Below are 26,972 nucleotides of genomic sequence, written 5' to 3'. Positions count from 1 at the left end.
AACCTTTAACAGCTTTCACTTTTAATACAATACTAACAATCTTTACAATAGCAAAGATTTAACAACAATTTTAATCAACAGAGGCATATCAACGTACACCACATTTTTTATAGAACAGATAAGCACACTACTCAACTACATGGGAAGAACACCAGGCCATGTATTATATAGATAACAGAAAAACAAGAAACAAATTTGGTTTGACAACTTCCTAACAGTATTTGATCAATATTTCACAGCAAGAACAAATAAGACACTGGTGAGATCATGCATCAATAGCAAATACCAATTTCCAGGAGAGTCTATGGATAGCTTCATTAATCTGTGTTCTGTATTAACCATGCAACTATAGAAACTTAAAACAAGATCTCATATGCAATAGAATTGTTCGTGAGTTCACATAAATCATTCACTGAACATCTTAAATCAAAGGAAGATAAAGCTCTAGAATAAGCAATTCAATTAGCAATTGATACAGAGCCTAGAAAACTGTTCATGAAGCATCCTTCAGCAAAAGTTCAATTTAATACAGAATATTCTACAAAATTGTTGACTACAGAAGGTTTAATACACTATTTGCTGAGAAGAAACAGTATTCATATCTGGTGTGATATGCAACAAATACAAATACAAATAAAATCTTGAACAATCGAAGGCAACAGAACCTTGTCACAGATGAGGTTCCAAAACCCCAGTGAAAGCAAATTAGTCCAGCTCCATCCCACAGCATTTTAACCATCACCATCTCAGCATACCCACAACCCAATATAAGTTTGAAATTACCAACCAATAGCTGAGTACCAAAGCTGCTAACAAAGATGGAACATCTATTGAAATACACTGGAGAAGCACTGTTGGCTTAAACACATGATTCTCAGCTTCCTCATCTGGAAGAAGACAAGCGTGCCAAGGATCTCTGAGAGGTTGTTATTGTGATCATCCTGAAGAAAGGAGATAAGACCAATTTCAGTATCTACATTGAGGTATCCCAGCTACCTGTCACAGGGAAGGTCATTCTCCTTAATTGTCTCCTCCCAGTGGCTCCAGAGCTCATATTGATTCACTATGTGGATTCACTCCTGCAAGGGGTACAGAGTACTTCACAGAAAACCAAAACCAAAAAAAGGTGCCGAGAGGAGCAGTAATCTCTGCACGTGGCCATTTTTGACCTCACAACAGGCTTTGATTCTGTAAACTAGGAGGGAACATGAAGTATTCACCTCAATTTTAGTTCTTTGCAGAAATCCATCCAAAATCAAAAATTTGCTTATTTTATTCATTCATGGAATGAGGACATTGCTGGCTACACTAGTATTTATTGTCCATCCCTAATTTCCCAGAAGAGAGTTAAGAGTCAACATTGCTGTGGGTCTGGAGTCACATCTCGGCCAGACCTGGTAAGGATGGCAGATTTCCTTCCCTGAAATGAACATCGGTGAGCTAGATGGGTTTTTCATTATACCAAGTGTGTACATATTATAAACATCACCAATGAATCCACTGCAGACCTGATACCCGTGCACACTGGGGTCAAGCAAGCCTGTGTAAATATACCAACACTCTTACTCCATCCTTTTACTACAACACTCCAACTGTATTAATGAAACTCCTTACTGTAATCCCTAATGAACAAGTAGGAAACTGTTCAGTCTTCATTGCTTCCAAACCAGAACAAAGGCCACCTCAACCTCTGTCGTCGATGCATTAGTGGGTTGCTTATGTATTCACAAAGGGAATGAGAGAGTGAGTTTAGAGAGAAATGTCTGGATGACAAAGGACATCTGCCAGCCTGCTTGCACTGCACAATACTACCCTCCAATTATTAAAAACCATGGCAAACCACTGGACAAAGTGAATCAATTGCCATTCTTTGAGAGCCTCCTTCCATTGAGAGAAGATATTGACAATGTAATTCAATTCTGTCTCCAGTGTGTCAGCATGGTCTTTGGCCATCTGAAGGACAGAGCATTTCATGACACAGACCTCAAGCCCAACACCAAGCTCATGGTCTACAGAATATCAGTGTAACCAGTCCTCTTGTATGCATCAGAAGCATGGACAATATGGAACAAATACCCTAGCAAATATCACTGGAGATGCCTCTGCGAAATTCTACAAATCTGCTGGCAAGATAACTGCTCCAATAACAGTGCTCTCACTCAGGTCAACATCACCAGTACCAAGGCACTGCTTATGGTCAATCAGCCATGTTGGATGGACCACAGCCTAACACAAGACTTTCAAAACAAGCTCTCTGCTCGGAGATTTGTCATGGTAAGCATTTACGAGAATGGGACAGTAAATACTTCAAAGGTGACTTCAAAGCATCTGAGAAAATGCATTAATCCCCACCAAGTCAATGGACCTTTTAGCCCAAACCCAGGTTGGAGAAGAGGAACAGTTTTGAATATGTTGAGCATCTCCAACTGGCTAAGATGAATACCAAGTACAAAGTAAGGAATATGTAGAAACAGAAGCCTCCCACAAACCTGTTTCAGTAAATATCACCTGTGACAGGGTGTATGAATCAGGTATTGGACTATTTAGTCCCACAGTGCCAGAATAGAAGAATGTCATCCTCAATCCCTAAGGATTGCCGAAAAAGGAAGGAAGAAGATGGGTTGCTCCTGATACAACACTGACACAAGGCCTCACATCGACAGAAGGCCAGGTGATTGATGGCAGGACTGATGGGCGTTCTTGGTTTGGGGGCTATGTGTATGGAAGGAGAGAAATCAGCAGCAAGGGCAAGGTGGTGACATTCAACAGGACACCTGCCAGACCCCTTTTCCAATGATGGATCACTTCATCAAGATCTTATTGTTCAGTCTACATCCAAGGGAATTAGTAATTGTGATAAATAAGATTTTTTTGTTGAAAGGTCAAAGAACAAAGTAACCAGGTGGATATAATAGGTGTATTAAAATAGGAATGTCAGCATGAATTTCTAACAGAAGACTAATATTTAAGCAGCCTCAATTAATTCTTTGAAGAAATAACAGGAAACGGGAACATAGGGAATACAGCGATTTCATTCTACTTGGATTCCCAGGGGGCCATCAAAAAGTATCAGAGTCTGTAGATCACCTATTGGACTTATCAGCTATCTCAAGACTCATCCAACTAGAATGGAAACAAGTCATTCTTGATCCCAAGAAATAGCCTAAGAAGAGGAAGGTTCACTCTGTTTGGAGGAATAGATTATCTATTTCCTGGAAGGCAAGATATTAAATACAATTTATGAGATTTAGCAGTACAGCTACATAAATCACTAAAAACTAAATCGCAAATTGATAAAGCCATCAAAGAACAGCAACAAAGTACTCAAATTTGTTTCTGAAGGACTAGAATACAAAAGCAATGAGATAATATTAAAATATGTAATACAATATAAAATACAATGATAAATCATAAAGCCTTGGTGCAATAGCATGGTGCACAGTTATATTTGCAAATTGAGACTGCTGCTTTCCTGAAAATGAAGAAGTGTTCAGAAGAATGACGATGAAGAAATTGTTTGAATTTGTGAGCGAATCTGCAAAAGGGGATTAAGTATAAAACAACTGTTAATAGATTGAACAAAGCACCTGTGAGTAATCTTGAAAAAGAAAGTAATGACAATGCAAAACTCATTTTCACAAAGACAGCCTGATGGACAGATTAGAAAAAAAGAGTACAGGTATATAGCAGGCAGTATGAAAAGCAATGACCTGAATTAGGTGACGCTGATATTGCATATGAATACTGATATATCAGTTAGGCAAATAAGCTGTTTCTATTCCATGTAATTTGCAAAGCCGATATATTCTCGTCCATAATGCAAAAGAATGCTTTCTTCAGTTAGCTTTACCAAATCAAAGTCTATCATGGCATTGCAGCCAAAACATTTCAATTATCTTTGCTAACTTGAGAGGCTGAAGTTGAGTTTTGCATTGTTAAAATGGGGACGCATGAGATACCCAAAGTTAATTTGTTATTGCTTAGATTGTATAGAAATCAGTTTTTTTTATTAATTCATGGAAATGAGGCCATCACTGGCTAGGCAGCATTTATGTTCATTCCTAATTGCCCAGAGGGCAGTTAAGAGTCAACTATATTGCTGTGGGTCTGGAGTTACACGCAGGCCACACCAGGTAACAATGGCAGTTTCCTTCCCTAAAGGGCATTAGTCCAGATGGATTTTTCTGACAATCAACAATGGATTCATGGTCATCATTAGATTTGTAATTCCAGATATTTATTGAATTTAAATTCTACCATCTACTGTGGCAGGATTTGAACCCAGATCCCTAGAATGCTATCTAGATTAAGAGTCTAGTAATAATACCACAAGGCCATCTCCTTCCCAATCATACTTGCATCTCGTAAATGCTTCCTTGATCCTTCCAAAATTATCCATTTATGCCAAAAGTTTTCTTGAGCCACCTTCCCTGTCTTTTCTCTATAAACACTGACTACCTATTTGCACAGAAAGGTTTTGCTTGTCACTATTGATATCATCACCACATTGTCTTTGCTCAACTGAAAATTGCAGTCCCCATCCAAATATGTAGGTGAATATGCTGCACATTATTCTTTTGAATCCACTCAACCTTTACTGCAGAATTATTCTGGGGGTGCCTTTAGTCCTACAATATCTCACCCAAGTACCTATTACTCGTGGGTGAGTCTTTCCTGTAAATAGGAGAAAGTGAGGTCTGCAGATGCTGGAGATCAAAGTTGAAACTTTATTGCTGGAACAGCACAGCAGGTCAGGCAGCATCCAGGGAACAGGAGATTTGACGTTTCGGGCACAGGCCCTTATGCTGGCAGGCTATGACAATACGATTTATCCAATACCCACTAAACACAAACATGCAATTTTACAATAAAGATTTTCGATAGCATCCAGAAGCAGAAGCCTAACTTTCCCTCTGGCTAATTTAGCAGACCAGATATCAAAGAAAGACTTAGCTATGCAAAGAATAAGCTCCCTGTTTCACTAAGGACTTAAGTGAGATTGTCAGTATACCAATGTGCAAATCTGCTGATGTAAACCAGTAACAGAACTGAACTGCGCAAGGTAGCAATGATTAAAACCATAACAGCCAATGGTGTAAGGCTTGTATTGAGCTTAAACATTTTTTTAACATTTCAGTAGTTCCCCACTGCTTCTTTCAATTTCTAACATTTTTGCCAAGATACCATTGCCCCATTAGTTCTTCTCAATTGGAAGAAATAAACTTCAGTCTAAGATGAGTAAACAAAATCAAACAAAGAAACACTTCCATTTATATAACATCAATTTAGGTCATTTTGAAGAGTATTACAGACAAGGAAGTATTTCTCAGTTTAATGTTGTAACTTCAGAAATTCTGTAGCAATTATGACCAAAGTGTCTGCTTTTGAAGTTATCTTGTTGGATGGACATAATGCCAGGGATAATTACTCAGCAAGTCTTCAATATAGAACCATGGAACAGTTTTCATCAACTGAAAAACTGTAATATTTCAACCAAAAGAAAGCAATTGCAATAGTGAAGTGCACTCTCAGTAACACATTGGAATGCAAAGCTAGATGTTGTTCTCAAGTCTGTGGATTAGGACTTGTAGGACAATATAGTATCTAACTACATTGGACACAGGCAGAAAACTAGCCACCAGGATACATGAGCATCAACTAGCCACAAAAAGACATGACCCACTCTCACTAGTATCATTACATACAGATAAGGAAGGATACCACTTTGACTGGGACAACACATCCATCTTAGGACAAGCTAAACAGAGACACACATGAGAATTCCTAGAAGCATGGTATTCCAACCAGAACTCTATCAACAAACACATTGACTTGGATCCCACCCCCTGTGAAAAAGAACAGAAAAATGACATAACCACTGGAAATGATGTCAACACAGGAAATGACATCACCAGCCCAAGGAAACTCAAACATATAAATAGAAAGCAGGCCATACCACCAGTGCTTCACCAAGAGGCTTGTTAATGATGTTATCTAGTATGGTGACGAAATGTCTGAAAATGAACTTTCCAGCTCAGTGACAAAACCTACATTCAGTCATTATTAGTATTACAGAATTCTTACCCTTTTACTTTTTTTCTGTCAGGTGCTGTATTAAAAGCAAAAAAAAAAAACAAGGACAAATGATGAGTCAAAATACAAATCAGCTATGATCTCATTGAATTGAGGAACAGACTTGAGAATCTACATGGTTCCCTCCTGTTCCTACACACATACGTAAACTAGAGGATTTCAAGTGAATACTGTAACCATGCCTGTACGTTACATTCTTGTTCAAATACAGTATAATATTTAAATATGAGATAATTTTAATGAGTTCTCACTGACAGTCCTTCTGGCCATTTTTCACAGAAAGAATCATCAGGAAAGGAGAACTACAAAATTCACTTCACCATTATAACTTGACTCCTGCAAACTATGATGTCAAGAGGTAGGCTCCTATTATATTCACTTCAAAAGCTTTTTTGAAGCAGTTTGTGTCCAAGCATTCAATTTAAGGCAACGTACAAGAATTTTAATGATATTGAAATTAGTATGCAACGTGCTTTCTTTACCTCTGTGCCCAATTGCTTATTTAATTCACAGGAGAATTGGATACAGCAGTGAGCACTCAGAAGGTAGAAACAATTCATTTCTGCAATTTTAAAGCTTTAATTAAAAGAAATTGCAGAAAACGTTTCAGTGCTTGAAGTCCATTTCATCTGAAAACCAATGTTAGCCTCTAAATAAATCTAAATGATCATGTTCCATTGCATGCATTGGATCATGTAAAATGAGCTTTTCTGAGGTTTTGAACATGCAGAAATTAATACACTATTCTGATTCATTTCAGAGTAGCCATGCTGTGTATTATGGAAAGAAAGAATTTAAAAATGTGTTGCTGGAAAAGCGCAGCAGGTCAGGCAGCATCAAAGGAGAAGGAGAATCGACGTTTCGGGCATAAGCCCTTCTTCAGAAAGAATTTACACTAAAGTAGTGCTACTTATAAGCTCAGGAGATTTTCTTGCACAATTATGCATCATATATTTATTGTTTATGCATGGGTAAAATGCCAAAGTACATAGGCAGGTGGAGAGGAAATTCTGTCCCCCACCAGGAGATTCCAGATTCCAATTTCTAGGCACTGTATTCAAAAGGCACTGGGGAGCTCTACATTCTCAGCAATGCAGGAGCATCAGTCAAATTCTGCTCACCATTTCTCCTTAACCAACCATTGGAGCTATCAAAGAATGGGCAAAGAGCAAGACCATATTTAGTGATGCTGCTGTAGCAATTCTCTTGAAGAGTCTTCAGGAGAAAAGGAAAGTTCTTTGTTTTAACTTTGGCAAAAGAAGGCCAGCCTTAATGACAAAGGCAGTCAGGACAGAGGTCAACGTGGAGGTCAGCCCCTACAAGTGATACAAGGAAACCTGTCTCCAGGACTGTAAGAGGATGAACAATCTGCTGCGGTCTGCCAGGGCTAGTACCACTGTCATCAATGCGTGTTGACATTGCAAGGTTGCGTAGGACTGGAGATCACCAGATATCTCTACCTCAAGTGCAGAGAAAACTGTCCACTGGTTGGTGGTCATCATTTCTACTCCAGAAGTTCCTTAGAGTAACATCCTTGCGCCAACCATCTTCAGCTGCTTCATCAATAACCCTCTGTCCAGTATAGCATCAGAAGTGGGAATGATTACACAATATTCAGTTGCAAGCAACTCACCTCCTGATGTGACAAAGCTTGCCCACCATCTACAAGGCACAAATTGGGAGTGTGATGGAATACTCTCCACCTGTTTAGTGTATGCAATTAACAAAACACTCATGCTGCTTGACACCATCTTGGATGAAGCAACTGGGGCGGCATGGTGGCTCAGTGGTTAGCACCGGTGCACCTCAGTGCCAGAGGCCTGGGTTCGATTCCAGCTTGGGGTGACTGTCTCTGTGGAGTTTGCACATTCTGCCCATGTCTGTGTGGGTTTCCTCCAGGTACTCTGATTTCCTCCCACAATCTAAACATGTGCAGGTTAGGTGAATTAGCCATTCTAAATTGCCCATAGTCTTCAGGGATTATGTAAGTTAGGTGCGTTAGTCAGGGTGAATGTAGAGGAATGAGTTTGGGTGGGATATCCTTCATAGGGTCAGTGTGGACTTGTTGGGCTGAAGGGCTTGTTCCTACACTGTAGGGATTCTATGATTCGAGAAACCTATTTGATTGGCACCACATCTAAAACACTTAATCTTCACTCCCTCCAACACCAATTTCGTGGTTGAGCTTAAGTTAGATGCTTGGGTTTTGGGAATCAATCATCCTGATTTAGCCACTCTACATCTCAGTAATAGATGAATTCCTCTTGCAAACTTAGGTTGGAGTTATATAAATACAGCCCTACATAATCATGGATAATTCCATGCTGATGATCTGGCCAGGGAACTGAATAGCAAGTTATTGGTGCCAAGGAAATAAATTAATTTTCAAGTAAAAGCAAACAAAACAATTCAAGTATTAAAAGACTAAAGCAAGCACTCCCATTAGTACAAAAGTGCCTTTGTACCATAATTAGCTAATAGTTCTGATTGTTCACATTTTTCCATGCTATAAGGTTCAAGCTAGCCCATCTTCATCAGTTCTGCTCTGGCTTCTTCAGTATCCTCATCATCAGTGTTTGCTCCTTCAGCATCTCTGTCAGACTGTCCTTCTTCCTCATCTGAGAAGACAGGTGGTCAGTTCATCTCCCCTCATCCATGTTCTCGCCCTGTCATAGAGGTGGATTTGACCATTTGTCTGTTCTGTGAGGGCCTCACTGGCCCACATTATGCATGGACACCACTGTAGCTTTGGTCAGCATCAATCTGAGGGTTAGTGTCTGAGGTCATTAACCATGCATTTTTGGGCAGACTTTGTCATCCATGAGCCAGACCTGGGGATGATGTGGCAGAGAAAACATTTCAGGAACCTTGAAGTTGTGCAGAATGTAAGCATTGTGACAGCTCAGTGGATGCGGGCACACAACTGCAGGAATTCTTGCCTATGGTCACAAATCAGCCAGACATTGCAGGAGCCAAATCCCAAGAGTGAACTTGGCTGAATGATGCTTATGGACCTCTGCATGTGGAGTCAATGGCCCAATTGTAGCTGAGCAAACTCAGCAATGGCTTAAAATCTGATAGCTCTGGTACCTTGGCTTCCTGGGTCCATAGTAAACTGGACAAATTGTGTCACTTTCCTTTACAGGACACTGGTGAACTCCCATAACATTGTTTTGAAAAGGCCACATCCTTGTGAAGTATATAGCGATGAAGTTCAATATATCTGTTATCTTCAGCAGCACAGAGATAGCACTGACTCACAGCCTCTGTGGCTGCAGATCTGCCTGCAACAAGTGGCAGGTATAGGTGACAGCAAAGACATCTCCATCATGGCTTTTCTCTCATCTACAGGTAGCTGTAACACCTTCAGTAGGCCTTCTTTCGATAATGCTGTTCAATGGTGCTGAACACCCTTGACCGCCTGTTCAGGTGTGTTTGCCCAAAGCTGAATCTGTCTGTCTCTAGTTCTGTCAGCAATGCATCCTGTCTTCTTCTCTCCCTCTTCTTTCTTAACTTCTGCATTCTATTACATGCTGAAATAGGTTGGTCAAGCGTCTGACAATGGAAGTATTAGTCTGTGAAGAAATATCAGGAGTGAGGAATTTGTTTTCATTTGAGATCTTTATGTCATCAATCCACCTTGTGGACTCTTACCAAGTTGTTCATGTGTTGAGTGGAAGCCTGCCCGACAGCCACTTCTACATGGTGAAGTGCATCCTCCATGACCCATGACTAGTCTTCACCTTTCTCATTCTGTCATGTCCAAGTCTCCCAAGCATTGATCTTCACATTGCTTTTCCTGCATGTGGCAATTACCTCAATATGACCATCTGCAGTCTTCATAATCCTTTGCAATACCACATGACAACTGTTCAAATGTAAGGCCTATGCGAGTTGCATCACCATGTCCTTGACCCTCTGGTAAATACGCGGCAAATATTCCTATATGTGCATTAATGACCTCATTGGTGAGTCTCATGTGCCCTTCATTTCAGTATTAGTTGAATCATGGGACACGTTAGAATGATGGTTTTAAGAGTTGATGGCAGTTATTTGCCATTATTCTTCAGCAAATGCTTCCCTAAGTTATTAACTGAGTGCTCATGCAATAGCATTTTTTCAGTTTCTATTTCCGTTCCCTCAGTTGTCTGTGTTTGCACTTGTGCGGGAACTAATGCAAATCTATCTCAGACACCTACTATAGGTACGAAACAATCTCTGCAAGGCCTTCTTTTGCAGCACAATTAATTTCTTATTTAATTTACTCACCCTCTACAAACAATCTCCTGTTAAGTGACTGTGGATAGCCTTCTCTTTTCCTCTGCTTCCCTTCCTTCAGTCTTTCCTAGAGACTATCAACCCTTCTAGATTCTCCCTCAAATGTTCTGCTGTTACTATTGATCCCACTCGCATTCAGGTCTAACTGCTTAGCCTTAGTTTTCGCTATCTTTTATGCAATTCACTTGCTAGGTCTCGATCTCCAGCATGCCCAATTACATAATTGTGTTAGACCATAGAACATAGAACATTACAGCGCAGTACAGGCCCTTCGGCCCTCGATGTTGTGCCAACCTGTGGAACCGATCTGAAGCCCATCTAACCTACACTATTTCATTCTCATCTAGATGCCTATCCAATGACCATTAAATGCCTTTAAAGTTGGTGAGTCTACTACTGTTGCAGGCAGTGTGTTCCATGCCCCTACTACTCTCTAAATAAAGAAACTACCTCTGACATCTGTCCTGTATCTATCATTCCTCAATTTAAAGTTATGTCCCCTCGTGCTTACTATCACCATCCGAGGAAAAAGGCTCTCACTGTCCAACCTATCAAACCCTCTGATTATCTTATATGCCTCAATTCAGTCACCTTCTCTTTAACGAAAACAGCCTCAAGTCCCTTAGCCTTCCCTCATAACACCTTCCCTCCATACCAGGCAACATCTGAGTAAATCTCTTCTGAACCCCTTCCAAAGCTTCCACATCCTTCCTATAATGCAATGAACAGAACTGGATACAATAATCCAAACGTGGCCACAGTAGAGTTTTGTACAGCTGCAGCATAATCTCATGGTTTTAAAACTTAATCTCTCGACCAATAAAAGCTAACACACCGTATGCCTTCTTAACAACCCTATCAACCTGGGTGGCAACTTTCAAGGATCTATGTACCTGGACACTGAGATCTCTCTGCTCATCCACACTACCAGAAATTTTACCATTAGCCCAGTACTTTGCATTCTGGTTACTCCGACCAAAGTGAATCACCTCACTAAACTCCATTTGTCACCTCTCAGCTCAGTTCTGCAGCTTATCTAAATCTCTCTTTAACCTACAATATACTTGATCACTATCCACAACTTTACCAACCTTAGTGTCATCCGCAAATTTACTAACACATTCTTCTACACCTTATCCAGGTCATTTATAAAAATGACAAACAGCAGTGGACCCAAAACAGATCCCTGCAATACACCACTAGTAATTTCACTCCAGGATGAATATTGCCTATCAAAGACCACCCTCTGACTTCTTTCAACTAGCCAATTTCTGATCCAAGCCACTAAATCACCTTCAATTCTATACCTCTGTATTTTGTGCAATAGCCTACCATAGAGAACCTTATCAAATGCCTTACTGAAATCCAAATACACCACACCAACGGCTTTACCCTCATCTACTTGTTTGGTCACCTTCTCAAAGAACTCAATAAGGTTTGTGAGGCATGACCTACCCTTCACAAAACCATGTTGACTATCCCTAATTCCTTTCTAGATGATTATAAATCCTATCTCTTATAACCCTTTCCAACACTTTACCGAAGTAAGGCTCACAGGTCTATAATTTTGAAGTTTGTCTCTACTCCCCTTCTTGAACAAGGGAACAACATTTGCTATCCTCCAATCTTTGGCATCAATTTTATAGACAATGACAACATAAAGATCAAAGCCAAATGCTCAGCAATCTCCTCCCTGGCTTCCGAGAGATCCAAGGATAAATCTTATCCGGCCCAAGGGACTTATCTATTTTTACGCTTTCCAGAATTGCTAGCACCTCCTCCTTATGCACCTCAATCCCAACTTGTCTAGGAGACTGTATCTCAGTATTGTCCTCAACCACATTGTCATTTTCTCGTGTGAATACTGACGAAAAATATTCATTTTGCACTTCCACTATCTCCTCTGAATCCACGCACAACTTTCCACTACTATGCTTGATTGGCCCTAATCTTACTCTAAGTATTCTTTTATTCCTGATATAGCTAGAAAAAGCCTTAGGGTTTCCCTTGATCCTATCTGCCAAAGACTTCTCATGTCCCCTCCTGGCTCTACTTAGCTCTCTCCTTAAGTCTTTCCTGGCTAACTTGTAACTCTCAAGCACCCTAACTGAGCCATCATATCTCATCCTAACATAAGCCTTCCTCTTCCTTAGTAAACCATGGTTCCTGTGCTCAACAACTTCCTCCCTGCCTGACCAGTATATACTTGTCAAGGACACACAGTAGCTGGTCCTTGAATAAGCTCCACAATTCAAATGTGCCCATTCCCTGCAGTTTCCTTCAACATACTTTTCATCCTAAATCTTGCCTAATCGCATTGTAATTGCCTTTCCCCCATCTATAAGTCTTGCCCCACGGTATATTCCTATCCCTTTCCATCACTAAAGTAAACCTAACCAAATTGTGGTCACTATCACCAAAGTGCTCACCTACCTCCAAATCAAATACCTGGTCGGGTACCAGTACCAAATCTAATGTGGCCTCACCCCTTGTTGGCCTGTCCACATAATGTGTCAGGAAACCTTCCTGCACACATTGGACAAAAACTGGACAAAATTATCCCTGCACTGCCTGCCGGTTCCCTTTCCATCTCCGACGGTAACCCATTCTTCTTTTACCTGAGGTGTTCCCCATGGTAAATATATACCTCCCACAATTCCTTGTGCCCCTTTTCACTGTCACTGTGATTCTCTCCTCTATATATCAGTTTCTTCCCTCCATTCCCAAGGATACTTTCAATAGCCTTGATAACCATGTGCTTTCAGTTCCATTCAGTCACATTCCTTTCAATGTGTCCCACCCTCTCAGAACCTTTTGAGTAAAGCTCCCTTTTATGTTGAGCCTACTTCTGAGTTGTACTTCTTTTGAGTTAAGTCCTATCTGTTTGACATTGTCAGATTTGCTGGCATTAGCCAGTATAGTTGCCTCACTTAGGCAGGCTTGTTGACTTGGTCAGGCTTCACTCCTTGTACAGTAAACACTTAAGAACTACAGGCATCACTGCATATGGTGTGGACTCCTCAGGAGCTGGTTTGACCCAGTCAGACTTCACATGTTTCACTGTAAATGTTTGCACAAAGAAATAGCTTGGTTATGAAGGAGCTCAAGGTAGTGAAGGGTTTGTAATAACCATGGCTTAGAGGAAGAAGTCTATGCCATCAGATGCTTACCTCATACATATATAGTATATATAGTTGGGTTTGTGAACGCTTTAGCCTAATGAGATTGTGCTGATTACCACAATTCCAGAGGGCTGAGATGTTAATGAGTATTCAGAGCATGCTAATGAATGAAAAAGAGGCTTCACACTATCACGATAATCATGTGACATAGAGACCTCCATCAAACAACCTGCGCAAAGCACGATCGACAAAACAGATAAATTATCTCAGTGATATTAATTGAAAGGTAAATATTGTCAGAATATCAGGGAATTTCTCCAACATTTCTTTCAAATAGTGGAAGGACAGACTGAGCCTTGAGTTAACATTTTGAATGAAAGCTGGTGGGTGTCCACACTGCATTGATACTCAAATCTCTATTCCCATCCAAGAATCCATGACCTTCTGATTCAGAGGCAGTATGCTACCAAGAGACAAGTCTAACACTTATACTGTATGGAGGCCACTTCAGAACTGACTGCCTGAAATTCAGTATAAGTGATTGCAGGTTCCGTTGCTGTCAAGGATTTCTTTAACCCATCTACATATCTGTTTTTATTCAGACATCATACCATTGAATAATTTCTATTACATAACACTCTGCTAAAAATCTGTTTCAAGAAGTAAATCTTTCCAAGCAAGATTTTAATATAGCTACCAAACACAGCTACTGGATACAGAAGCCCCTCTACCCACTTTTGTTTGAGAGAACAGCCACATATTAATTTAAAAATGAATACATGTATGTATAAAGTCCATAACACTGCAAATCAAATATTAAACTTTGAAACATACTTTATTTTCCGCTAATGTCAAATAATAATGCGAGCAGTTAAAACACAGAATTCAACACTGCTAGGCGTTTAATCTGGAGAGCAGGGAACGTTATTGTGCTTGCAGACATGTGACTCCATAATTATTTGAAGAAAGCTTGATTGTCCTTTATTTTGTTTGAATTTTTAATTAAACTTAATCATTAGTCAGCAACATATTAATTTCTGACATTTGTTCTCATGGATTTTTATTTCAAGAGGCTAATGTTCAATAGCACATAATTGACATTCTTGTAAAATATAGAAATGTACTGAACTAGAACAAATCCCAGCATACTAGTGCATTATCCATACCTTTTATGAATGTGATTGAATGCCATGCTTTATTTTTAACTGCTCAGTTCTGGAGCAGGGTGTAATTTTTAGTTCCAGGCGACAAGCTATAGACTCCACCCCATTTTCTTGTTCTCAACTGCATTTCAAATTTTATAGCAGTTGTGATACATTAGAGTTAATGCTATGTATTGTATAAATCAAATAGATTTATATCAACAAACAGATGTAATAAATACTATTTTCAGTATTTTGCAAATCCAAGATGAGCACTTGACAATGTTGTTAATCTTTGGTGTAAAGCACAGTTTTAAGAAAACTATCAGGGGAAATGGAATAACAGAAGTGGAGTGGTTTATAAATAGCAAAACCATAACAAAAATATTTGTTGATTTATTATATTTGAATAGATAGATTTGGAACCAATAGGTTTGAAAATTTTCAGGCTTTTTCTTTAGATTGTAAAATTCCAGATAATAATGCATATCTTCTGCATCAGTTAGCAATTAAAGCATTGATTCCATTCATGTTAAGTAGCAACCTAAGCTATCTATTCACATATCACTGGAAAATTTGTCTGTTTGTCAATCGTGCTACATATCATACCTACAACGCATATTCATGCAACTAAAACAGTGAATTAAAATAGAACATAGAACAGTACAGCACAGTACAGGCCCTTTGGCCCTCAATGTTGTGCCGACCTTTTATCCGACTCTAAGATCAAACTAACTAACATACTCTTCATTGTACTGTCATCCATCTGCCTATCCAAGAGTTGCTTAAGTGTCCCTAATGTATCTGACTCTACTATCACTGCTGGCAGTGCATAACACATGCTCACCACACTGTGGAAAGAGGTAAAAACAAGGACTGCAGATGCTGGAAACCAGAGTCTAGATTAGAGTGGTGCTGGAAAAGCACAGCAGATCAGGCAGCATCCGAGGAGCAGGAAAATCGACGTTCGGGCAAAAGCCCTTCATCAGGAATAGAGGCAGGATGCCTGCAGTGGAGAGATAAATGAGAGGGGGGATTGGGGATGGGAGAAAGTAACAAAGAGTACAATGGGTGAATGGGGTTGGGGATGGAGGTGATAGGTCAGAGAGGAGGGTGGAGTGGATAGGTGGAAAGGAAGATGGGCAGGTAGGACAGGTCATGAGGGCGGTGCTGAGCTGGAAGGCTGGAGCTGGGGTGAGGTGGGGGAAAGAGAAATGAGGACATGGTTGAAGAGCTTCAGGGCAGAGGAGATGACCTGGGGTTTCAGTGAGAGAGAGACTCACTGAGATTCTTGTAGAGAGAGGAGGAAAACTTCTTCAAGGCAGGCATCCTTACAAGAGGATTCACAGTAGGATTCTGCTGTGCTTTTCCAGCACCACTCTAATCTAGACACTGTGGAAAGAACCTACCTCCGACATCTCCCTTAAATCTTCTTCCAATCATCTTAAAATGATGGCCCCTCATGATAGCTATTTCCACCTTGGGAAAAAGCCTCTGGCTATCCACACAATCAATGCCTCTCAACATCTTGTACACTTCTATCAAGTCACCCTTTGGATTGTTAACTTATAATCAAAGTAAAGATGGAACAGTGCAAAGATGGGATTTTAAGTTTCAGAGTTAGGGATGGGCATCTGCCATCTCCCCTACTGAAAGTCAAGGACTGTATTCTAACCATGCAGCAAAAATGAAAATCACATTGGAGATACAGTCTCGCTATTCGTGGAGCTATCACAAAAATTTAAGGTTTCATAAAGAATGCAATGTTTCCCAATTTACCAGACCTTTGTATCCAGATTAACAGAAAGCACTGACCAGATTTCTGTACTGAACAAGAATTGCTATTTCAGAACACTTTATGCAAACTGCTGCCCTGAAATATAGTACTTGTCCAAACTTAAAGCTGAAATATATGGCAGAAGATATCAGACTAAATGCATTTGTGTTAGAATATTAAAAAATAATTTGCTGTGATTAAGTTTGTATGGTTCATTTCTGGGGTGCCCTTGTAGCGTTTGTACTGATCACCCTGATGGTTGCCCTGAGGCAGTTTCCCAAATCAGATCTACTTGTGAATTCTGAAGGTATCCATGCAACTGTGATATCTGCCCTTTTAAAATTTTGGATAGTGGACTCTACTCTGTTGTGCTCAGCACATTAAAGGATCCTGTGGTTGTGTCCTTGGTGAAAGCATTCCAACATTTTAATACAATGCCTATAGCAAAGTTCAGATTCTGTGCCATAGAGCAGAATGGGAAGGGCAATGATCTGGTAAACTGTTGAATTTAGCTTTCAGCTTAAGGCCATCTTGTTCCAGACATGACCGTAGAGTTAGCCATAGTTAAAAGTGGCTTTTTGGATGTACATGTAGATTCCTTCTTCAATAGTGGCTCGTTACCAGGATTTGAGAATTTAGAAGTCATCCTGGGATATTGAAAGTGCAAACACTAAGAGTGGTTTGATGAGAATGATAAAAACATCTGACATCTTCTTTTCAAACAGAAACAACTCATGCATGCAAGTCTTACGACAGTCAACAGCCACGAATCAAGCCTATAAAATGCTAAACACAAGCACTTAAGAGTTATAGAAAGCTTATAACTCAACTTTCTTGTTAAAGACCTATCATTCATTAGCTGAGAAGAGTGCTTTGTGTTAGGTCAGATAATGGTTTCTTTGATTTTTATGAGTAAAAGAGCCTGCCTAAACCAGATCAAGGCAATGAAAAACTGCAAGGGAATAACTGAAAGGACATCTTTAGTTGAATGAGCAAAAGTTATAATCAATAATTTTATTTTCAGGTATTGAACCTGTAATAAGTGGGTGGTGACCTACAACTTTCCCATTTATTGGTTATCTGTTATACCTGTAGGATTTAGGCAATAAATTGATGGAAGCAAAGTGAAATCTAGAAGAAACTAAGAATCTCATGGAGCTGCAACCAAGTGCAATCAGAATTAAAACCGTCATCCTTACTGCACTTCCTTTGGTACAAAGTGTAGTTACTGTGACTGGAAAGATTTGCCAGCTGTCATCCTTTACTATAGCTTTTTCATTCAGTTTTACTCTTCATATTTTTGTTGCTCCTTTTATCTCTGATCATTGCACCTGGTGTCATCTCTGTTCTTTCTCTTCCAGAAATAATGTAGGTTCTTTATCGTAATTTACAATTGAAAAAATAAGTAAGGTAAAAGGCAATGGGTTCCAGTAAAGAAGGCTCTCATTTTGAAAGTTTTGCAAGTATATATTTTGTGCAATATAATCCAGTTGTTCCATAATTAATATGTAGAAAAATGACAATTTGAATTCCAATCTTTATTAAATTGAAAAGATTTAGAACAAATGATAATTATGCTTCATTATCTTGGACAGAAACATTGTACATATCTAACTGTTTAACATTCACCAAGTTATACATGTCTTTTCTGAAGCTATGAGCCCCTTTGTAATGGTCAAACATTCCATTCGATTACAGGGACATATAACAAGGAGGTTACAGTTGATGGGATAGTCCAGGCTAGGCTGGTAGCAAAAGCTGACAGCTAATGATTACTTATTTTAGTGACTTTATTCAGAATTTTGTTCTTCTTTGGCTCCATATTTGTTGACATTTTCTCATGGAACCTTATGTCATTAGCATGTTCTGTACTTCAGTAGTAGCCTGGGCCTTATTTAGAAGTTGTTGAATTTAGAGTATTAGAGTAGTGATGGCACTTTTAACTGTGACTGTAATCTTGTTCTGCCTATATAGTCCATTCAGACCTGTCAAGATTTATGTAGAGACCAATTGATCTTCAACTGTTAATATTTGGTTTTAGAAGTTCACAATTTCTCAAAGTTGGGAGTTTTCCTTGGAGAGAAGGTTGAGAGGAGATTTGATTAAGGTTTTCAAAATCATGAGTGGGCTGGACTGAGTAGAGGAGTAGAAGCTGTGCCTTCTCAAAAGCAAAGCGAATGAGACAGTATAGATTGAAAGTGATAGGCAAACAAATTCAATAAATAAACTTCTTTACAAAGCCATCGATTACTGTATGGAATGCACTGCCTGGAAATGTTAAGGATGGGGGGGGGTGGGGTGGAACATAGGCGGTTCAATGACACATTCAAGAAGACATTGGATGATTATTTAGTTAGAAAAGGTGCGCAAGGAAATCAAGAAAAGGCAGGAGATTGGCACTAAGTAATAGAACAGGTGCTGGTACTTTGGGCTGAATGGCCTCCTACAGTGCCTGAAGAATTCTGTGATTTGTTCAGTTCCTCAAAAAATAAACAAAATTCGCCACAAGACTGATACTTAATATGAAACATACAAATAGAGACAACTTATAGAGTTGCACAGCATGGAAACAGACCTTTCAGTCTAACTTGTCCGTGCTGACCAGATATCTTAAATTCACCTAGTCCCATTTTCCAGCATTTGACCCATATCCCTCTAAACCCTTTCTATTCATATACCCATCCAGGTGGCTTTTAAATGTTGTAATTGTACCCGACTCCACCACTTCCTCTAGCATCTGGTTCCATACTCGCACCACCTTCTGCGTGAAAAAGTTGTGCCTGAGGTCCCTTTTACATCTTTCCTCCCTCACCTTAAACCTATGTCCTCTAGTTTAGGACTCCCCTGCCCTGGGAAAAAAAAGACCTTGGCTATTCATCCTAACCATATCCCTCATGATTTAATAAACCCCTATAAGGTGACCCCTCAACCTCCTAAGCTCTAGGGAAAATAGCCCAACCTATTCGGCCTCTCCCTATAACTTAAATCCTTTCAAGTTTGAATTGAATTATCATGTGAATGGAGGCACAATGGCTCAGTGGTTAGCACTGCTGCCTCACAGCACCAGGGTCCCAGGTTCAATTCCAACCTTGGGTGACTGTCTGTGTTTCCTCTGGGTGCTCTGGTTTCCTCCCACAGTCCAAAGATGTGCAGGTCAGGTGAATTGGTCATGCTAAATTGCACATAGCGTGAGGTGCATTAGTCAGAGGGAAATGGGTCTGAGTGGGTTACTCTTCGGAGGGTCGGTGTGGACTGGTTGGGCCTGTTTCTACACTGTATGGAATCTAATCTCTGTCTTGCGAGCAATACAGACTGATCACATAGTTAATTCAAACAACATAGTTCCTGTAGCAGCGAGGCCAGAAATGAATGCAATATTCCAAAAGTCTCCTGTGTACACACGTAACGTCGTAATTCCTATACTTTCGTCTCAATTTTCTACTTCAGGTTTATGCTGACAAGGTCATTGCTTGGCCGTAATAAACGAAACAGACACACTGCACATCGAAGCTGGGCCGTGATAGTCAATAGTCGCCAGTGGCTAAAGGAATAAACGGAATTCTCACGGGAATATTTAATTTAAAAATCAAACCTAAAATAAACAAGTTGGCCTGTCCTAACGTGCTATTGGATGCTCATTGTCCTAAGCACGTTCAACGCTGGAATTGTGGGTGGAAGTGACGCTTGGGGTGATTTTTTTTTAAAAGTATATCTGCCCAGGTATTTTATCCAGAGTTCCCTCCCCCTCCTTGCTGTACCGGTTCTGGCAGCTGGCTCGACAGTATCACGGACAGTTTCAACAGGAGAGGACCTTTAAGCGCTCTTTGGCCAGGGCGGAAAGTAATACATGGCATTTGTGTTGGTGTTCGGCACGGTCGTGATAATAAATCCAAAGGGGATTCCGCTTCGCCAAACTGCAACTTGACTTTTAGAAAGAAACGTATCTGATTCCTTAATGACTTAAATCAACATTCCCACTGGAATCCAAGACAGATGTTAAAATATAGACACACTATATTGTTAAGTGATCTCTACGTGTGTCTTTCAGAGCTAATGACAGGCTTAAACCTGGGACCCAGTAAATATAGTGGACCTATGACACAAAAGCAGAAATTGCTGGAGAAACTCAGCAGATCTGTGCAGAGAAAGCAAGGTGAACGTTTCAGGTCCAGTGACCCTTCTTCAGTGCATTATGCCCTTATTACGAATTGGGCTGTCATTGGTTAAAACACATTTCCAAGCTTCCCTATTTAGCTCGAGCTGGAAGTTTCCAAACCAATTGATTTCATTGATTGGAGAGCCGTGAGGCGACTGGTGTCTATGCGTTATTTGTTCCTGATAAATTGACTTGGCGCAAACTATGTGATCTAATTCTGTCGAGCCCTGCACCAAGGTTTTTGTTGCGCAAATTATAGCGTCCCTACCCCTTGAACCGGGTTCAAGGCCCACCTTCTCCAGAGGCATATAATAATACTGTCTTTATGCAGGGTGATTTTTAGAAGGAAAAAATATATTTTTCACTCAAAGAAAGGATTTGTCGGCCGTGAATGGGGAGGGTAGAGAATAGTAATATTTGGATGATAGCTGTGGTTATGGCTATAAAAGAGAGGCCCAGAAAATAGTCCGATTCTTCATTGCGAAAGAAAAAAAACAAAAAAAGCTTTGTGATGCTCAATATATTTTTTGCCTGTGTTTCAGAGAGAGACTAGATCTCCACGAATTTACCCGTGGAAACAACTTCCTTTCTAAACTGGATGACTATCATTGATGCAGCAATTACATGAAATGATTCTGACTTGTATCAATTTACATCTGTTCTACTCGATGAACCAAACCAATTGTGAAATTTAAATTAATTTGTGGCCCAATGTTGAGTGCCACCTACAGCTATTCTGAACTGATAAATACATAATGGAAGCTAAATTGATGCATATTGGAATATAGCTTCCCCGTTCCCTAATGATTGCAGTATGCCCCAAATCAGTATAAGTGACGGTAAAGTGTAGTTGAAATAAGGTACAGTTCCACACTTTAACTTCCTCTCCAATGGTAAGAAACTGAAACAGGCAAGAATTCAAAACCATTTTGTCATTTTTTGGTTTACTTGATGCGAGACAGCAAACAGATCAGTTTAAAACAGTCGACGTTTGCTGTCACATTAACTCTGCTGATCAGTATTTGTTTGGAATACGAAATAAAGCAATGGTCTTCAAATAAAGTCCCCCAATTAGAGATGTAGAATAAAATTAAGAGGCTAAGTGTGTACCGTGTAATTGTGGAAGATCCCATACTGCGATAGTAAAACACGTGGTAGACGAGATGTGTGGTGTATAGATTGTGGAATGTACACAGTATGGGTAGAAGCATCTTAAGTGGTAGATACTAGGTCAATAAAATCTTTTATAACTTGATTTGGTAACTCAGTCTTGTGAAATATTTAAGGAAGTAAAATTTTGGGCAGTTTTGTTCACTGTCTCCAGTATTGTTGTAGCCAGCAGTTCTGAGTGGAAACAGAAAACTGCAGAGATGACAGTCAGCATTACCATTTGTCCAAGGTACCTGTTCAAGTCAGACATTGTACTAATCGGCCTTGAAAGTTGGGGTTCGTATTGAACATAGCAAAAACGGTATGGTGAGTTGTTCTCCCGTAGTTCTTAACAATTACTTGGGTTTCGAAGTCACTGTGTGCCAGCCTGCAGTGGGTCATCTCGCTGTCGGTGACAAAGTATTAGTAACTGCGGTGCAGCAAAGTCTATTTTAGTTCAAACAGTATTGTATGTGTATCACATGCTCTCAGCGTTTATGTATAATTAATATTTTAAGTCCCATTAACAAATTAAGTTGCATTATTTTGGCACCAGTTAATTGATTTTTTTCCGCTTTAAAAACTGTTGAATCACACTTACCTCGCGCTTGAGTTAGAGCCCAGACAAGTCTTTGTCTATGTACTGGTAATAATGATTGACAGCTTTCAATCTGGTTGTGCAGGCGGCAGGAATTTTCCCCTCCCTTTCCCTTTCTATACCTGGCCCCATACTGGGTAAGTAGTGCTTTAGCCTAACCTGTCAAGCAGAACAGCGGGAGGGGGGGGGGGGGGGATCAATGCTGCTGCATTTCTGAATGTGGAATAAAATACACATCTGAGAGATGGAAGAAGTAACGGGCCTTGTTTTTACTCTAAGCTAATGACACCGAAGATCAAGCGGCCTTTTATGCTTAAATTGTACAGTGGAGTCATTAGGCATAAACTGTATATCGGTTAGCAGGTTCCAGTGCTCAGAAGGATTTCTGTTTTTTTTTGGTATTTTGCGATTTGCTTTATCTGTGCATTTACTTTGTTGTTATTACTCTGCAGGGTGACAGTATTTAAGACAACATGTAAAATGATTTAATATAGACAAATATTCGTGGTTTTGGAACCCACCCGTGGTCCTTTTTAATTTTTTTATTTGTTATGATTGTAAACGAATGAATAGTTTCCGGGATTTTTTTCCTCTCGTCTCTCAATATTCTTTGATTTTCTTAAAGGGATAGCAGAATCCCTGTGGAGGTAAGATTTCTTTTAGCGGGCTGCGGAGTTTAAAAGGGGAATTGCGAGAAATTTAATTGCGCATCCCCTCTCTTATTGTGCGACTCTTAGTGCGAATCAGCTAATCCTATAATCAATCTTGCTTTCCTGTATTTTGTATTCTATATCCGGGAGAAGTATTTTTCTTTGGGTCAAGAGTGTATTGAGAAGTAAGTGACTGGTGACCCGGACAAGAAAGAATTGGTATTGTGATCAGTCGCTCAGATCGTGTAATTATTTAGATTTGCGAATATCTCCAATTATATTTTGATCTCCGTTTAACGCCAACGCAATTCCAAATATTAGGCTGCCCACAAGATGTAATTGCAAAGGTCTCCGAAGTTTATTCACAACAGGTCTTGGTACTTTAGGTAGTAATGAGTCCGTGACAATATCGATGTAGTTGTGATTTATACTTTGTGATTTCCTGTGTAAACATCCATTATACAAATTATCTATTTTACATGGTGAAAGTTGTAACTCACCAACTAAGCAACATTATACGGTTAAAGTATTTCTTTGATAAGTGCAATCCACCTTTACTGTTTTTAATTTAGAAATAAATTGACCCGTTTATCTTGTGGATTATGTTTGTACCTTTCTTCAATTGTTTGATCCATGTAACATAAAACACGAAATCACCTCGCTACAATTAGACTAATGAAACGAATGTATAATCCTTTAATTTTTCTCTCGTTTTAGGAAATTGGAAGGAAGTGGGTCTGGCTGAAACCCTGTGGAAGGTGGAGATCTGTTTGTGTTTGGCTTCGTGTCTGAGCAGTAGGGGGCGCTCACGGTCCGTGTGAAGAGGACATCCCAATCTGACTGCCTCATAACTTTATCCTTAAATAACACTGCTGCAAATCAGCAAAGAAAGTGCAAGCTACAGCATGGGGACTGTAATTGACAGCTTATTTTTTTATATAGAATATTACTGACAGAGGCACAAACCGTCTTACATGTATTGCGTTTAGTTTATGTTCATAATTATGTTATTATATCTCGTAATGGCAGTGAAAGTTTATAGTTAGTTTGCCAGTTTGTTGTTCCACACATGTAATAACCACACTTAACAATTCTGAAGTAATGTGTATATACATATGCAAGTAAATACGAACACTGTTTACATTTGGCAATAACTACAATAAAATACCTAACCTGAATTTTGTTTGATTCATCTGGTTTATTACTATATGTTCAGATACAGCCAAGTGCTCGAGTTTGTTTAATAGTTCTATACACTCTGCGGTTACATAGAAATAGCGTTGTTCGTCCATTTGTCTAATATAGCTGTTTTAGCCATTCACACTTAAAAAGGTGGGAAAACTGAAAGGTTGCGAGAAGCGTAGAGAGAAAGATTGAGCAATTTATAGACTAGCTAATATTTTGATGATCTGATTGTTCACTCTCGATAGTTTACATGTTCTCCCCATAGGCTTATACAGATAGTTGCTGTGTTCATGCTAATTGCAATGGACCCGAACAAAACCCGTCCATCTTTAACATGTTATCGATCAACATTGTTCCTAAAATCAATGACTGAACGTAATGACCGATTACTAAAGGAACCATGACGCCAACTTGATTGGAACGAAAACGTTTTGGGAAACAGTGTTGCATGTCCTTTGTAAAATATAAATGAGACAGTACCACCAATAAAGTCCTTTCAAATCTCAGATGACCAAAACCGCTCCCTAATGTCGGCTACAATGGAAGGTGGCTCTAAGAGTGATGGACAAAATGACGTTGGTAGGCCGTATTCTATTTTATTGCAATGAAGGCTATTACAAAATGGCAATTTAATAAGACGCAATAAGCCCAATCTGTTTAAACAGAAATGATTTTAATGCTCTGTAAAAGGAAAACATTTAGCATTTTTGTGCTTTGTTTATATCGGAAGACTACATGCGGATAAATATAAGCATCTCTAATTGGGATCTTTGTCATGGCTTAATCCAAGTAAGCAAATAGTAAAGTTTGCAAAATCTAAATGGGTGACAAGAGATGCTGGGGGCGCGGGGGGGGGGGGGAGGAGGTAGGCCGTTTTCCAAGATAATCCATTTATAAGCAAATGATCCTTCTCCTGCAGACTGTAATAATTTAGTGAGGAGACAAGTCAAATATGCTGAATGCTGCCTGTACGTTTTTGGATTGGAGTTTCCAGTATTCCCATCTAAAAATCAGTCAGGCGAAAAACAATAGAGCTATACAAACCTGGCCTCCAGGTGGCAATAGTTCGACATGACTGGCGCCTCCCAACCTAACGCGGCTCTGTTGCATATTGGCCCATATCTAATAAAGGGCTAGAGCAGGACAGCTTCTGCTCACATGTCGCCCAGTACGTCTGAAGATTCGGAGTTCAGTTGAAACCACCAAGCGTGCCGTTTGCTATACCGTTAACGGCAGCAACCGCAGGGAAGACGCGGCGAATTTCCGCACAGCCTCTGATTTGTTTGATTGGCAACGTCGGACGGGCAGTCAAGTCTCAGATCTGGGAAGCTTCGGTTGGATGTGAAGAGCGGGACATAGCAGCTGGCAGTGAGCACAGTGGTCCTCTAGGGCTTCAGCTGAAGTTGCAGTGTCAGGGGGATTGTGGAAAAGGAGAGAGAGGGAGAGATTGTCATTGCTTGCAGCTTTCCAAAGAACATTTAACAGACGGATACAAAACAGTGAGGAGGTGGTGTGGCAGGGCTACCCTTCTACCATTGCTTGAGTGTTACACGCTCCCTTTACGAAACGAAGACCCCTCTCCCCACCCCCTATTTATAAAGACAATTTTAAGAACTCACATTTGGAGTCAGCTCCGTGTTAATTAGTAGTCTGTCTGGTTGATTTTAGGTGTCGTAAAACAGACGTGAGCAAATACTGCAGTATTAGTGTGAATAGACACACAGTATTTACCTGTTGGCACATGGCTATCATAGTTCTCTGGTAAAGAAATCACGCAATGCAAGAAACGCCAATTCTGTTTCTATTTTGTTTCCCCCATTCCGAGCGCAGTTTAAGATTTTGCTCTGGAATTTGCAATCCGCACATCAGTAAATAAATAATGCATCCAGCATCCAGTCTGACAAATGGCTTACAAAGCCAGTCAATTTCGACTTAAGCGCAATATCTGAGGGTTATTGGCTAAATAAATTCGCATGTGAAAATAACCGACTTGAATATATCCTTTGCCATTTGGAACGCAAGGCACATTTATGGTCTGGTCAAGTAAATGGAAAGGCATCGCACATAAGTAATGCGAGTTCAACTTCACCCCGTTATAAAACTCCAGCATAAATAAAATGAGTCTCGTTTTCCATTCAGACGCGATGATAGGTACCAGAAATTCTAAATCTCAATTTACAAATCATTCCAATACCTCGACAAGACTTCCCTCTATCCAACCCGCCAAAAACCAAAGTAATCCCTTTGGCGATGCACCAGTAATCTAGCATGGAAGGGGTTTGGTTTCATCCTGGTCAGATAATCTCTCCGGTGGTCCATTACAAGTATAACTGATTTCACAGCCCAATACCTAAAAACAAGCCCACGTTATTCGCACCCAATGTGAAAATGGTAGGTTTGGGATCTAAAATCGACTCAAATAAACAGCATATGGCAGGGTTTCAAAGCAATGCTAACTGTGTGAGAGGACGTGGCTGGGCTCGAATTCTGATGAGAAAATCCGTTTTTTTTTATTATTAAACTTCATTCGACATATGTCAGCGTTCAGTGCTGGCTGGTCCTGATCCTGAAACCATTCGGAGCTGCTGTTCCCCGCGCTGTATATATATGAACAGGGTCCCAGAGGTATCCATCATCTCCTACTGGAACTCATGAATAAGGGACTATGAAGTGGGGACGTCAGATCTCCTTCAATTAATCGACCATTAGCATGTTTGGGATCCACGAAATTATGTTAAATGGTGCCTAGATGTAATCATCTCTCTCTGGCAAATAAACCCCTTGCAAATCTGGAACCCAATGAGTGTGTTTTATTTCTGGGG

General features: G+C 39.9%; 1 long non-coding RNA gene across 2 annotated transcripts; it reads right to left on the bottom strand.

The window, feature by feature from the left end:
- Positions 1–26,908, bottom strand: LOC122554213 (uncharacterized). 2 transcript variants are annotated; one of them, XR_006312941.2, is made up of 3 exons: positions 25,770–26,908; positions 25,195–25,547; positions 1–3,535 (listed from the first exon to the last, which is right to left on the bottom strand). It is a non-coding gene; the product is annotated as an uncharacterized LOC122554213 (long non-coding RNA). The 2 variants fall into 2 exon arrangements; XR_015758019.1 differs by lacking the exon at positions 25,770–26,908 and having other exon boundaries at positions 25,195–25,693.
- Positions 26,909–26,972: the final 64 nt, after the last annotated feature.

This window comes from Chiloscyllium plagiosum, unplaced genomic scaffold (genome assembly GCF_037043375.1).
Source record: "Chiloscyllium plagiosum isolate Xiang-an unplaced genomic scaffold, Cpla_swu_hap1 HiC_scaffold_9, whole genome shotgun sequence".
Taxonomy (NCBI): Eukaryota; Metazoa; Chordata; class Chondrichthyes; order Orectolobiformes; family Hemiscylliidae; genus Chiloscyllium; species Chiloscyllium plagiosum.
Note: the sequence above shows the minus strand (reverse complement) of the source record. Positions and strands in the feature narration are given on the sequence as shown.